The sequence below is a fragment of the Balaenoptera ricei genome, chromosome 12, assembly GCF_028023285.1.
Source record: "Balaenoptera ricei isolate mBalRic1 chromosome 12, mBalRic1.hap2, whole genome shotgun sequence".
NCBI lineage: Eukaryota > Metazoa > Chordata > Mammalia > Artiodactyla > Balaenopteridae > Balaenoptera > Balaenoptera ricei.
The window spans coordinates 59,266,451-59,278,658 of record NC_082650.1 but is presented as its reverse complement, the minus strand read 5'-3'; positions in this window follow the sequence as shown (position 1 = coordinate 59,278,658).

Sequence of the window (12,208 nt, the reverse complement as noted above, 5' to 3'; positions counted from 1 at the left end):
CATGGAAGCAACCTAAGTGTCCATCAACAGATGAATGGATAAAGAAGATGTGGCACATATATACAATGGAATATTACTCAGCCATAAAAAGAAATGAAATTGAGTTATTTGTAGTGAGGTGGATGGACCTTGAGTCTGTCATACAGAGTGAAGTAAGTCAGAAGGAGAAAAACAAATACCGTATGCTAACACATATATATGGAATCTAAAAAAAAACAGGTTCTGAGGAACCTAGGGACAGGACAGGAATAAAGACGCAGACGTAGAGAATGGAAAATAAGAGATTATGATCAACTAAGGTACACAGACTATTTCTATTTGTTTCTCTCTGTAAAGGGCCCCAAATAAATGTTAGCCAATCAGGCACTTAATCTCTTTTAAAGTTTAAGAAGGTAGCAGGAATAAAAGAAGGATGATATAGAAAATAAATAAATAAATAAATAAATAAAAACAGCTATATTGAGATATAATTGAAAAAAATTGGCTTGCTTTAGTGTGAGTGTATAAAGAAACAACATTTAAATTGGGTCTAAAGAGTGGGAGTTTGTGAGGTGGAAGGGAAATGCATTTCTAGGTAGAAGGAATCCATGCACATAAAAAAGCATGGATTTGTGAATGTCTACTCCATGTGTAGGACTGACCAAATGAATTCCAAGTGGGGAATGGCTGCTGGGGTTCGATGGTGAAGGGCCTTGTACTCCAGGCTCTATTTAAGTCCCAATCACGGTGACCTAGGACCATGACCATTATCAAGCCCTTCAAGGCCAGAGGTCATCTTGTTATCTGCCTGATCAATTACCCCAGAGTGTTCTGTTTGGGTATGCAAATAAGGCCCCTCTGGTGCAGAAGGCAACCCTCCATTCCTGCTGAAGGTTTTGCTTAATAAGCCCATTTGTCTCTTCAAGTGTACTTCGCTCAGAATCAAATAGTAAACAACATCCAGAATGCTTCATAAGACCTTTGCCTTTGCAATGACCTAGGAAACCCAAGCTCTGCTAATCGGCAGCGGCAGTGGCAGCGAACACCTACTCAGGCTGGCAACTGGGTCAAAATGTTAATTACTCCCCAATAGCCACATTTTTTTTTCTCTCTTCATTTGCTCTTTCACCTCTTCAGAGACTACTGGAGTTTGAATTTTCCTTACTGCTGAGACTACTGTGATGTTAAAAATAAGTTAGCCCTTTACCTGTCTCCCGGGAGCCTAAGATCTCAGGCGTCCTTGGCTTCTCTCTCTTTCCAAGTTAATTATATTCAGTGTGAGCTTGAATTTTCAAATCCATCTGTTTTCTTCATCTCTGTAGACAATTTATTTATATCTACTCTTTTAAGTAAAAAAGAGATAGAACAACAGTTTCCTCATACTTTAAACCTTTTGAGTTCAATGCAATAACTGTTTCTTTAGAATAAAATCAATGGGAGAGAAATTATTTCACAGCTGCTCTGTGTCTTAAGCATTGACGAAAGTGTTAGCATTTTTAATGCTAGCTGGATCGTAAACTTTGCAAGGGCAGGAAAATGTTTTGTTTGTCAATCTATATCTGAAACTTAGTATATTACTTGGAATATGCTACGTGCTCAATAAATATTTATAGAATGAAGGAAGAAAGGAAGGAATCAAGATTCATAATAACTGTAACACTTCAGAGATTCACAATTGTTTTTATCACCAAGGACCAGCTTATTAATTTTTACTTTCATGGATGCCATTTCAGTTACCTGTTGCTGCAGAACAAATCGCCCCAAAGCTAATGGTTTAAAACATCAACGATTTATTATTTTCCACAATTCTGTGGATTGATTGGGTGATTTCTCTGTTGCTTTCACCTGGGTCACTCACATGACTATAAATGCTGGATAGTCATCTGGGCTGTCAGGTCCAAGATGGTCTCACTCGCTTCTGGCAGTTGTTGTTGGCTACCAGCTGGAGTGCCTCAGTTCTCCTCCAGGTGACCTCTCATCCTCCACTAGGCTAGACTGGCTTCCTTACACAGTGCAGGATTCCAAGAGGGCAAAGGTGGAAGCTTCAAGGCCTCTTGAGGTCTAGACTTTGGAAAGCTTTTCCTCTAAGATTCAGTACAAGGCAAGGATGCCCACTCTTGCCAGTTCTGTTCAATGTAGTACTGAAAGTCCTAACCAGAGCAATTAGGCAAGGTAAAGAAATAAAAGGCGACCAAATTGGAAAAGAAGAGGTAAAATTATTTCTTTTGACAGATGACATGATCATATATGTAGAAAATCCTAAAGACTCAACAAAAAACCATTAGAACTATTAAGTGAATTCAGTAGTCTCAGGATACAAAATCAACATACAAGAATCAGTGAAATTTCTATGCACTAACAACAAACTATCTGAAGAAATTAAGAAAACGATCCCATTTACAATACCAACTAAAAGAATAAAATAGGAATAAATTTAACCAAAGAGGTAAATGGCTTGTATACTGAAAATCATAAAACATTGATGAAGGATATTAAAGGAAACACAGATAAATGGAAACATATCCTATGTTCATGGATTGAAAATAGTAATATTGTTAAAATGTCCATACTACCAATGTGATCTATATATTCAATGCAATCCCTATCAAAATCCCAATGACATTCTTCACAGAAATAGAAAAAACAATCCTGAAATTCATATGGAAATACAGAGGATCCCAAATAGCTAAGGCAATCTTGAACAAGAAGAACAAAGCTGGAGGCATCATAATTACTGATTTCAAAATATATGAAAAGCTACAGTATTCAAAACAGTCTGGTACTTGTATAATGACAGATGCATAGACCAATGAAACATAATAGAGAACCCAGAAATAAGTCCATGCATTTATGGTCAACTGATTTTTGACAAGGTGCCAAGAACACACAATGGGGAAAGGAGAGCCTCTTCAATAAATAGTACTGGAAAAACTGGATAACCACATGCAGAAGAATGAAATTGGGCTCTTATCTCACACCATATACAAAAATCAACTCAAAATGGATTATAGATTTAAATGTAAGACCTGAAACTGTAAAACTACAAGAAGGAAACATATGGGAAAATTATCTTGACATTGGCCTTGGCATTGCGTTCGTGGATATGACATCAAAAGCACAGGTAATCAAAGCAAAAACAGACAATTCGGGTTTCATCAAATTAAAATGCTTCTGCAAAGCAAATAAAAACAAACAACCCCCCACCCCCAAAACAATCAATAGAGAGAAGAAACAACCTATTAAATGAGAGAAAATATTTTCAAACCATGTATCTAATGAGGGATCAATGTCCAAAATATATAAGGAACTTAGACAACTCAAATAACCCAATTAAAAAATGAACAAAGGACCTTAATAGACATTTCTCCAAAGAAGACTTACAAATAACCAAGAGAAAGGAAAAGTTGCTCAGCATCATTAGTCGTCAGGGAAATGTGAATCAAAATCACAAGATATCACTTCACACCTGTTAGAATGGCTATTATTGAAAAGGCAAAAGATGTGTTGGCAAGAATGCGGAGAAAAGGGAACCCTTGGTGGGAATGTAAATTGGTCCAGCCATTATGGAAAGCAGTATGGTGATTCCTCAAAGTATTAAAAATAGAACTGCCATATGATTCATCAATCCCACTTCTGAGTATATATCCAAAAGAAATGAAGTACCCAGTATTACTTAAATTTATTAGCAAAAGATAGATATTTGCTTTGAATGTTTTTCAGAGAAATAGCAAATGTATTCAGTTTTGTAAATTAAGAAAAACAACACATTTTATTTAAGGTGGTACGGAAACAACTGTATTCTCAGTAAAGATCAGGCAGTATTTTAGAAATTTTTTTGCTTTTGATTAGGGGGAGGCTTTACACTTTTCAATAGGTTTCTGATAGAAAAGAATACCTTTAAAGCTGTATCTCAGAATTACATTCCCAATAATAGTATGATGAAGCCTAGGATAGCTTTGCATCCTCAAGAAATGCAAAGCTTCATTTTCAGGATGTAATGTCAAGTTTTTCAGTTGTTAAGGTAGCAAGTACTTGTGGCTTTGTTGCTATAGAAATACAATTTATTTCAAAATTATTCACAGTTTTTTCTCAATCCTGTGCCTGAAAAAAAGTAAAACATTTTGTGAGATGTTTAATCAATTTTGATCCTTTTATATGATTCATTTATGTGTTTGGATTGGGCGTTTATTAGTAGCGAGGAAATCACTTGGTGGAGAATTCTTTCATTGCCTGATAGAGATGAGTACGTTTAATCTTAGAAGAAAATGCATCAATGAATTGTCAATATTGTTTTTTTCCTCAATTCTGTGATGTGCATTTTCCCACGTTACTGTTTCTGAAATCAGGGTACATCTTACTAGTAATGTGAGTGTTTAACGCTGTATTTTAGTTTCCCATAGGCAGTTGTTAAATCAATGGTGCATTTTACAATCAATTGTATTTTAGAGTTGAGGAATCACTAGATTTTTCTCTGGTTCACCCAAGAAGGTAGAGCTGATCTATAGGAAACACAGGAGACACTGGATATTCAGTTCTTGAGACTGGGTGATGTCTTAGGCAATTAAGAAAAAATTTCAGTGGAGCTCAGCATGGGGGGTAAATTGTGCTGTAAAAGCATATTAAGTGATAAATTTACAAACACCAGAAATCACAATACCAATTTAGCTTAGTGTTTTGAATGGACTATAGCTGTGTCTGAGCTAATTGCTGAAAGGGCAAAGGAAACACTTTGCTGCTATCCCTGTTGGGTGAAGTCATAAAGGAGTCATAGCTGTAGGCTGTTCCTAACGTTAGGCTAGAAGAAACTAAATTCTAAATTCTTCGCATAGAGAGGTGTCAACAAAAAACTGGGGGGAGTAAAAGAAAATATTGTTAAGTTCTATATTTTGCTTTGGGCTCATTCCATTGAACTCTTTGAAGTGAATGGAAAATTAATCTCTGCCATCCTGACAAGAAGTCCAAGCCAATTAGGAAGAATCAGTTATTTTTTTAAAAGTCTACAACTTTGAAAACATAATTCAATCCAATCTCGATTTACTCACTAAAGTCTCAGCAATTTGTTAAGGCTATTCAGTATCAACTTTAATTTTCCTACAAGTTGTAAGAAAAACTCGAGGCCAGTTTCTCGCTGCTCGCATTAGGTACAGGTCTCCGGACACACACTGGACTGTGTTAAAAATAATTTGATCTAACTGGGGTTCATTTGATAATCTCTAAAATGTCTTTCAGGTCCAAGGTTCCATGATCCCTGTGGCATCATACCTTTTAAAAGTGGTAATTCCTGGGACTTCAGGTGTAATACAAGTGGCTAGATTTATGAGAATCTGGTGTGATGAGTGCCTTCAGACGATTAGCCATATTTAGAGCATATTTTACTAATTCTTTTTTTAAAAAAATTTGTAATATTTAAAAAAAATTTTAATTTATTTTTGGCTGCATTGGGTCTTCATTGCTGTGGGCGGCTTTCTCTAGTTACAGTGAGTGGGGGCTATTCTTCGTTGCAGTGCGTGGGCTTCTCATTGTGGTGGCTTCTCTTGGTGCGGAGCATGGGCTCTAGGTGCACGGGCTTCAGTAGTTGTGGCATGCAGGCTCAGTAGTTGTGGCTCTCAGGCTCCGTAGTTGTGGCTCTCAGGCTCTAGAGTGCAGGCTCAGTAGTTGTGGCGCACAGGCTAAGTTGCTCCGTGGCATGTGGGATCTTCCCGGACTAGGCCTCGAACCCGTGTCCCCTGCATTGGCAGGCAGATTCTTAACCACTGCACCACCAGGGAAGTCCCGTTACTAATTCTTTTTTTTTTTTTAACATCTTTATTGGAGTATAATTGCTTTACAGTGTTGTGTTAGTTTCTGCTGTATAACAAAATCAGCTATATGCATACGAATATCCCCATGTCCCCTCCCTCTTGTATCTCCCTCCCACCCTCCTCATCCCACCCCCTAGGTGGTCGCAAAGCACCAAGCTGATCTCCCTGTGCCATGCGGCTGCTTTCCACTAGCTATCTATTTTACATTTGGTAGTGTATATATGTCAATGCTACTCTCTCACTTCATCCCAGCTTACTCTTTCCCCTCCCCGTGTCCTCAAGTCCATTCTCTACATCTGTGTCTTTATTCCTATCTTGCACCTAGGTTCATCAGAACCATTTTTTTTTTTTTTTTTTTTAGATTCTCTATATATGTGTCAGCATACAGTATTTGTTTTTCTCTTTCTGACTAACTTCACTCTGTATGACAGACTCAAGGTCCATCCAACTCACTACAAATAACTCAATTTCGTTTCCTTTTATGGCTGAGTAATATTCCATTGTATATATGTGCCACATCTTCTTTATCCATTCATCTGTTGATGGACACTTAGGTTGCTTCCATGTCCTGGCTATTGTAAATAGTGCTACAGTGAACATCGTGGTACATGACTCTTTTTGAATTATGGTTTTCTCAGGGTATATGCCCAGTAGTGGGATTGCTGGGTCATATGGTAGTTCTACTTTTAGGTTTTTAAGGAACCTCCATACTGTTCTCCATAGTGGCTGTATCAATTTATATTCCCACCAACAGTGCAAGAGGGTTCCCTTTTCTCCACACCCTCTCCAGCATTTATTGTTTGTAGATTTTTTGATGACGGCCATTCTGGCTGGTGTGAGGTGATACCTCATTGTAGTTCTGATTTGCATTTCTCTAATAATTAGTGATGTAGAGCATCTTTTCAAGTGTTTGCTGGCAATCTGTATATCTTTGGAGAAATGTCTATTTAGGTCTTATGCCCAGCTTTGGATTGGGTTGTTTGTTTTTTTAATGTTGAGCTGCATGAGCTGTTGTATATTTTGGAGATTAATCCTTTGTCAGTTGCTTCGTTTGCAAATATTTTCTCCCATTCTGAGGGTTGTCTTTTCGTCTTGTTTATGGTTTCCTTTGCTGTGCAAAAGCTTTTAAGTTTCATTACGTCCCATTTGTTTATTTTTGTTTTTATTTCCATTTCTCTAGGAGGTGGGTCAAAAAGGATCTTGCTGTGATTTAGGTCATAGAGTGTCTGCCTATGTTTTCCTCTAAGCGTTTTATAGTGTCTGGCCTTACATTTAGGTTTTTAATCCATTTTGAGTTTATTTTTGTGTATGGCGTTAGGAAGTGTTCTAATTTCTTTCTTTTACATGTTGCTGTCCAGTTTTCCCAGCACCACTTATTGAAGTGGCTGTATTTTCTCCATTGTATATTCTTGCCTCCTTTATCAAAGATAAGGTGACCATATGTGCGTGAGTTTATCTCTGGGTTTTCTATCCTGTTCCATTGATCTATATTTCTGTTTTTGTGCCAGTACCATACTGTCTTGATTACTGTAGCCTTGTAGTATAGTCTGAAGTCAGGGAGCCTGGTTCCTCCAGCTCTGTTTCTCTTTCTCAAGATTGCTTTGGCTATTTGGGGTCTTTTGTGTTTCCCTACAAATTGTGAACTTTTTTGTTCTAGTTCTGTGAAAAATGCCATTGGTAGTTTGATCAGGATTGCACTGAATCTGTAGATTGCTTTGGGTAGTATAGTCATTTTCACAATGTTGATTCTTCCAATCCAAGAACATAGTAATCTCTCCATCTGTTTGTATCATCTTTAATCTCTTTCATCAGTGTCTTATAGTTTTCTGCATACAGGTCTTTTGTCTCCTTAGGTAGGTTTATTCCTAGGTATTTTATTCTTTTTGTTGCAGTGGTAAATGGGAGTGTTTCCTTAAATTCTCTTTCAGATTTTTCATCATTAGTGTATAGGAATGCAAGAGATTTCTGTGCATTAATTTTGTTTCCTGCTACTCTACCAAATTCATTGATTAGCTCTAGTAGTTTTCTGGTAGCATCTTTGGGTTCTCTATGTATAGTATCATGTCATCTGCAAACAGTGACAGTTTTACTTCTTCTCTTCTGATTTGTATTCCTTTTATTTCTTTTTCTTCTCTGATTGCTGTGGCTAAAACTTCCAAAACTGTGTTGAATAAGAGTGGTGAGAGTGGACAACCTTGTCTTGTTCCTGATCTTAGAGGAAATGGTTTCAGATTTTCACCATTGAGAACGATGTTGGCTGTGGGTTTGTCATATATGGCCTTTATTATGTTGAGTTAGGTTTCCTCTATGCCTACTTTCTGGAGAGTTTTTATCATAACTGGGTGTTGAATTTTGTCAAAAGCTGTTTCTGCATCTATTGAGATTATCATATGGTTTTTATCCTTCAGTTTGTTAATATGGTGTATCACATTGATTGATTTGCATATATTGAAGAATCCTTGCATTCCTGGGATAAACCCTACTTGATCATGGTGTATGATCCTTTTAATGTATTGTTGGTTTCTGTTTGCTAGTATTTTGTTGAGGATTTTTGCATCTATGTTCATGAGAGATATTGCCCTGTAGTTTTCTTTCTTTGTGACATCTTTGTCTGGAGTTGGTATCAGGGTGATGGTGGCCTTGTAGAATGGGTTTGGGTGTGTTCCTCCCTCTGCTATATTTTGGAAGAGTTTGAGAAGGAAAGGTGTTAGCTCTTCTGTAAATGTTTGATAGAATTCACCTATGAAGCCATCTGGTCCTGGGCTTTTGTTTGTTGGAAGATTTTTAATCACAGTCTCAATTTCAGTGTTTGTGATTGGTCTGTTTATATTTTCTATTTCTTCCTGGTTCAGTCTCGGAGAGTTGTGCTTTTCTAAGAATTTGTCCATTTCTTCCAGGTTGTCCATTTTATTGGCATATAGTTGCTTGTAGTAATCTCTCATGATCCTTTGTATTTCTGCAGTGTGAGTTGTTACTTCTCCTTTTTCATTTCTAATTCTGTTGATTTGAGTCTTCTCCCTTTTTTTCTTGTTGAGTCTGGCTAATGGTTTATCAATTTTGTTTATCTTCTCAAAGAACCACCAGCTTTTAGTTTTATTGATCTTTGCTATCATTTCCTTCATTTATTTTTCATTTATTTCTGATCTGATCTTTATGATTTCTTTCCTTCTGCTAACTTTGGGGGTTTTTTTTGTTCTTCTTCCTCTAATTGCTTTAGGTGTAAGGTTAGGTTGTTTATTTGAGGTTTTTCTTGTTTCTTGAGGTAGGATTGTATTGCTATAAACTTCCCTCTTAGAACTGCTTTTGCTGCATCCCATAGTTTTTGGGTCATCTTGTTTTCATTGTCATTTGTTTCTAGGTATTTTTTGATTTCCTCTTTGATTTCTTCAGTGATCTCTTGGTTATTTAGTAGTGTATTGTTTAGCCTCCATGTATTTGTATTTTTTACAGTTTTTTTTCCTGTAATTGATATGTAGTCTCATAGCATTGTAGTCGGAAAAGATACTTGATATGATTACAATTTTCTTAAATTTACCAAGGCTTGATTTGATCTATCCTGGAGAATGTTCCATGTGCACTTGAGAAGAAAGTGTGTTCTGTTGTTTTTGGATGGAATGTGCTATAAATATCAATTAAGTCCATCTTGTTTAATATGCCATTTAAAGCTTGTGTTTCCTTATTCATTTTCATTTTGGATGATCTGTCCCTTGGTGAAAGTGGGGTGTTAAAGTCCCCTACTATGATTGTATTACTGTCGATTTCCCCTTTTATGGCTGTTAGCATTTGCCTTATGTATTGAAGTGTTCCTATGTTGCATGCATAAATATTTACAATTGTTATATCTTCTTCTTGGATTGATCCCTTGATCATGATGTAGTGTCCTTCTTTGTCTCTTGTAATAGTCTTTATTTTAAAGTCTATTTTGTCTGATATGAGACTTGCTACTCCAGCTTTCTTTTGATTTCCATTTGCATGGACTATCTTTTTCCATCCCTTCCCTTTCAGTCTGTATGTGTCCCTAGGTCTGACGTGGGTCTCTTGTAGACAGTATATGTATGGGTCTTGTTTTTGTATCCATTCAGCCAGTCTATGTCTTTTGGTTGGAGCATTTAATCCATTTACATTTAAGGTAGTTATCAATATATATGTTCCTATTACCATCTTCTTAATTGTTTTGGGTTTGTTACCGTTGGTCTTTTCCTTCTCTTGTGTTTCCTGCCTAGAGAAGTTCCTTTAGCATTTGTTGTAAAGCTGGTTTGGTGGTGCTGAATTCTCGTAACTGTTGCTTGTCTGTAAAGATTTTAATTTCTCCATCAAATCTGAATGAGATTCTTGCTGGATAGAGTAATCTTGGTTGCAGGTTTTTCCCTTTCATCACTTTAAATATGTCCTGCCACTCCCTTCTCGCTTGCAGAGTTTCTGCTGAAAACTCAGCTGTTAACCTTATGGAGATTCCCTTATATGTTATTTGTTGCTTTTCCCTTGCTGTTTTTAATACTTTTTCTTTGTATTTAATTTTTGATTGCTTGATTAATATGTGTCTCGGCGTGTTTCTCTTTGGGTTTATCCTGTATGGTACTCTCTGTGCTTCCTGGACTTGATGACTATTTCCTTTCCCATGTTAGAGAAGTTTTGAACTATAATCTCTTCACATATTTTCTCTGACCCTTTCTTTTTCTCTTCCTCTTCTGGGACCCCTATAATTTGAATGTTGGTGCGTTTAATGTTGTCCCAGATGTCTCTGAAACTCTCCTCAATTCTTTTCATTCTTTTTTCTTTATTTTGCTCCGTGGCAGTTATTTCCACCATTTTATCTTCCAGCTCACTTATCTGTTCTTCTGCCTCAGTTATTCTGTTATTTATTCCTTCTAGAGTGTTTTTAATATCAGTAATTGTGTTGTTCATCACTTTTTGTTTGCTCTTTAGTTCTTCTAGATCCTTGTTAAATGTTTCTTGTATTTGCTCCATTCTGTTTCTGAGATTTTGGATCATCTTTACTATCATTAGTCTGAATTCTTTTTTAGGTAGGTTGCCTATTTCATCTTCATTTATTTGGTTTTGTAGGTTTTTACCTTGCTCCTTCATCCGCAACATATTTTTTTGTCATTTCATTTTTTTTTTTTTTTTTGATGATTGGTGCTGTATTCCTGTCTTACTGGTTGTTTGACCTGAGATGTGCAGCACTGGAGTGTGCAGGCACTTCGATAGAGCTGGGTCTTGGTGCTGAGATGAGGACCTCCAGGAGGCCTCACTCCAATTGATATTCTCTGGGGTCTGAGGTTCTCTGTTAGTCCAGTGGTTTGGATTCAGAGCTCCCACCACAGGAGCTTGGGCCTGACCTCCAGCCTGGGAACCAAGATCCTGCAAGCTTCGTGGTGTGGTTAAAAAAAAAAAAAGGAAGAAAGAAAGAAAAAAAAAAGGAGCAGTACAATATCAAAGATTAAAAAATAAAATAAAACAGAGTCATGTACCACAATGTTCATTGCAGCTCTATTTACAATAGCCAGGACATGGAAGCAACCTAAGTGTCCATCGACAGATGAATGGATAAAGAAGATGTGGGGCATATATACAATGGAATATTACTCAGCCTTAAAAAGAAACGAATTTGAGTTATCTGTAGTGAGGTGGATGGACCTAGAGTCTGTCATACAGAGTAAAATAAGTCAGAAAGAGAAAAACAAATACTGTATGCTAACACATATATATGGAATCTAAGGAAAAAAAAAAAAGTCATGAAGTACCTAGGGGTAAGACGGGAATAAAGACACAGACCTACTAGAGCATGGACTTGAGGATATGGGGAGGGGGAAGGGTAAGCTGTGACAAAGTGAGAGAGTGGCATGGACATATATACACTACCAAACGTAAAATAGCTAGCTAGTGGGAAGCAGCCGCATAGCACAGGGAGATCAACTAGGTGGTTTGTGACCACCTAGAGGGGTGGGATAGGGAGGGTGGGAGGGAGGGAGACGCAAGAGGGAAGAGATATGGGAACATATGTATATGTATAACTGATTCACTTTGTTATAAAGCAGAAACTAACACACCATTGTAAAGCAATTATACTCCAATAAAGATGTTAAAAAAAATAAAATAAAATTAGAAAGATAAAAAATACATTAGGAAAAATAAAACTATAATTGAAACAACTGCAACAAGGTAAAATAAAACCACAACAGAAAAAAGAAAAAAAAAAAAAAAAAAGGTGGGGGGAACAGCCCAAAGGAGAGATCACTAACAAAATATAAAGAATAAAATAAAATTAGAAAAATAAAAGATTTATTAGGAAAAATAAAAATATAAAAGAATCAACAACAATGAATCAACAAGGTAAAACAGAACCCCAATCTAAAAGAGGAAAAAAGAAAAGGAAAAAAAAAAAGTCTTGCCTATGGGGGTGGAGTGTAGGCGGGGGTGGAACTTAC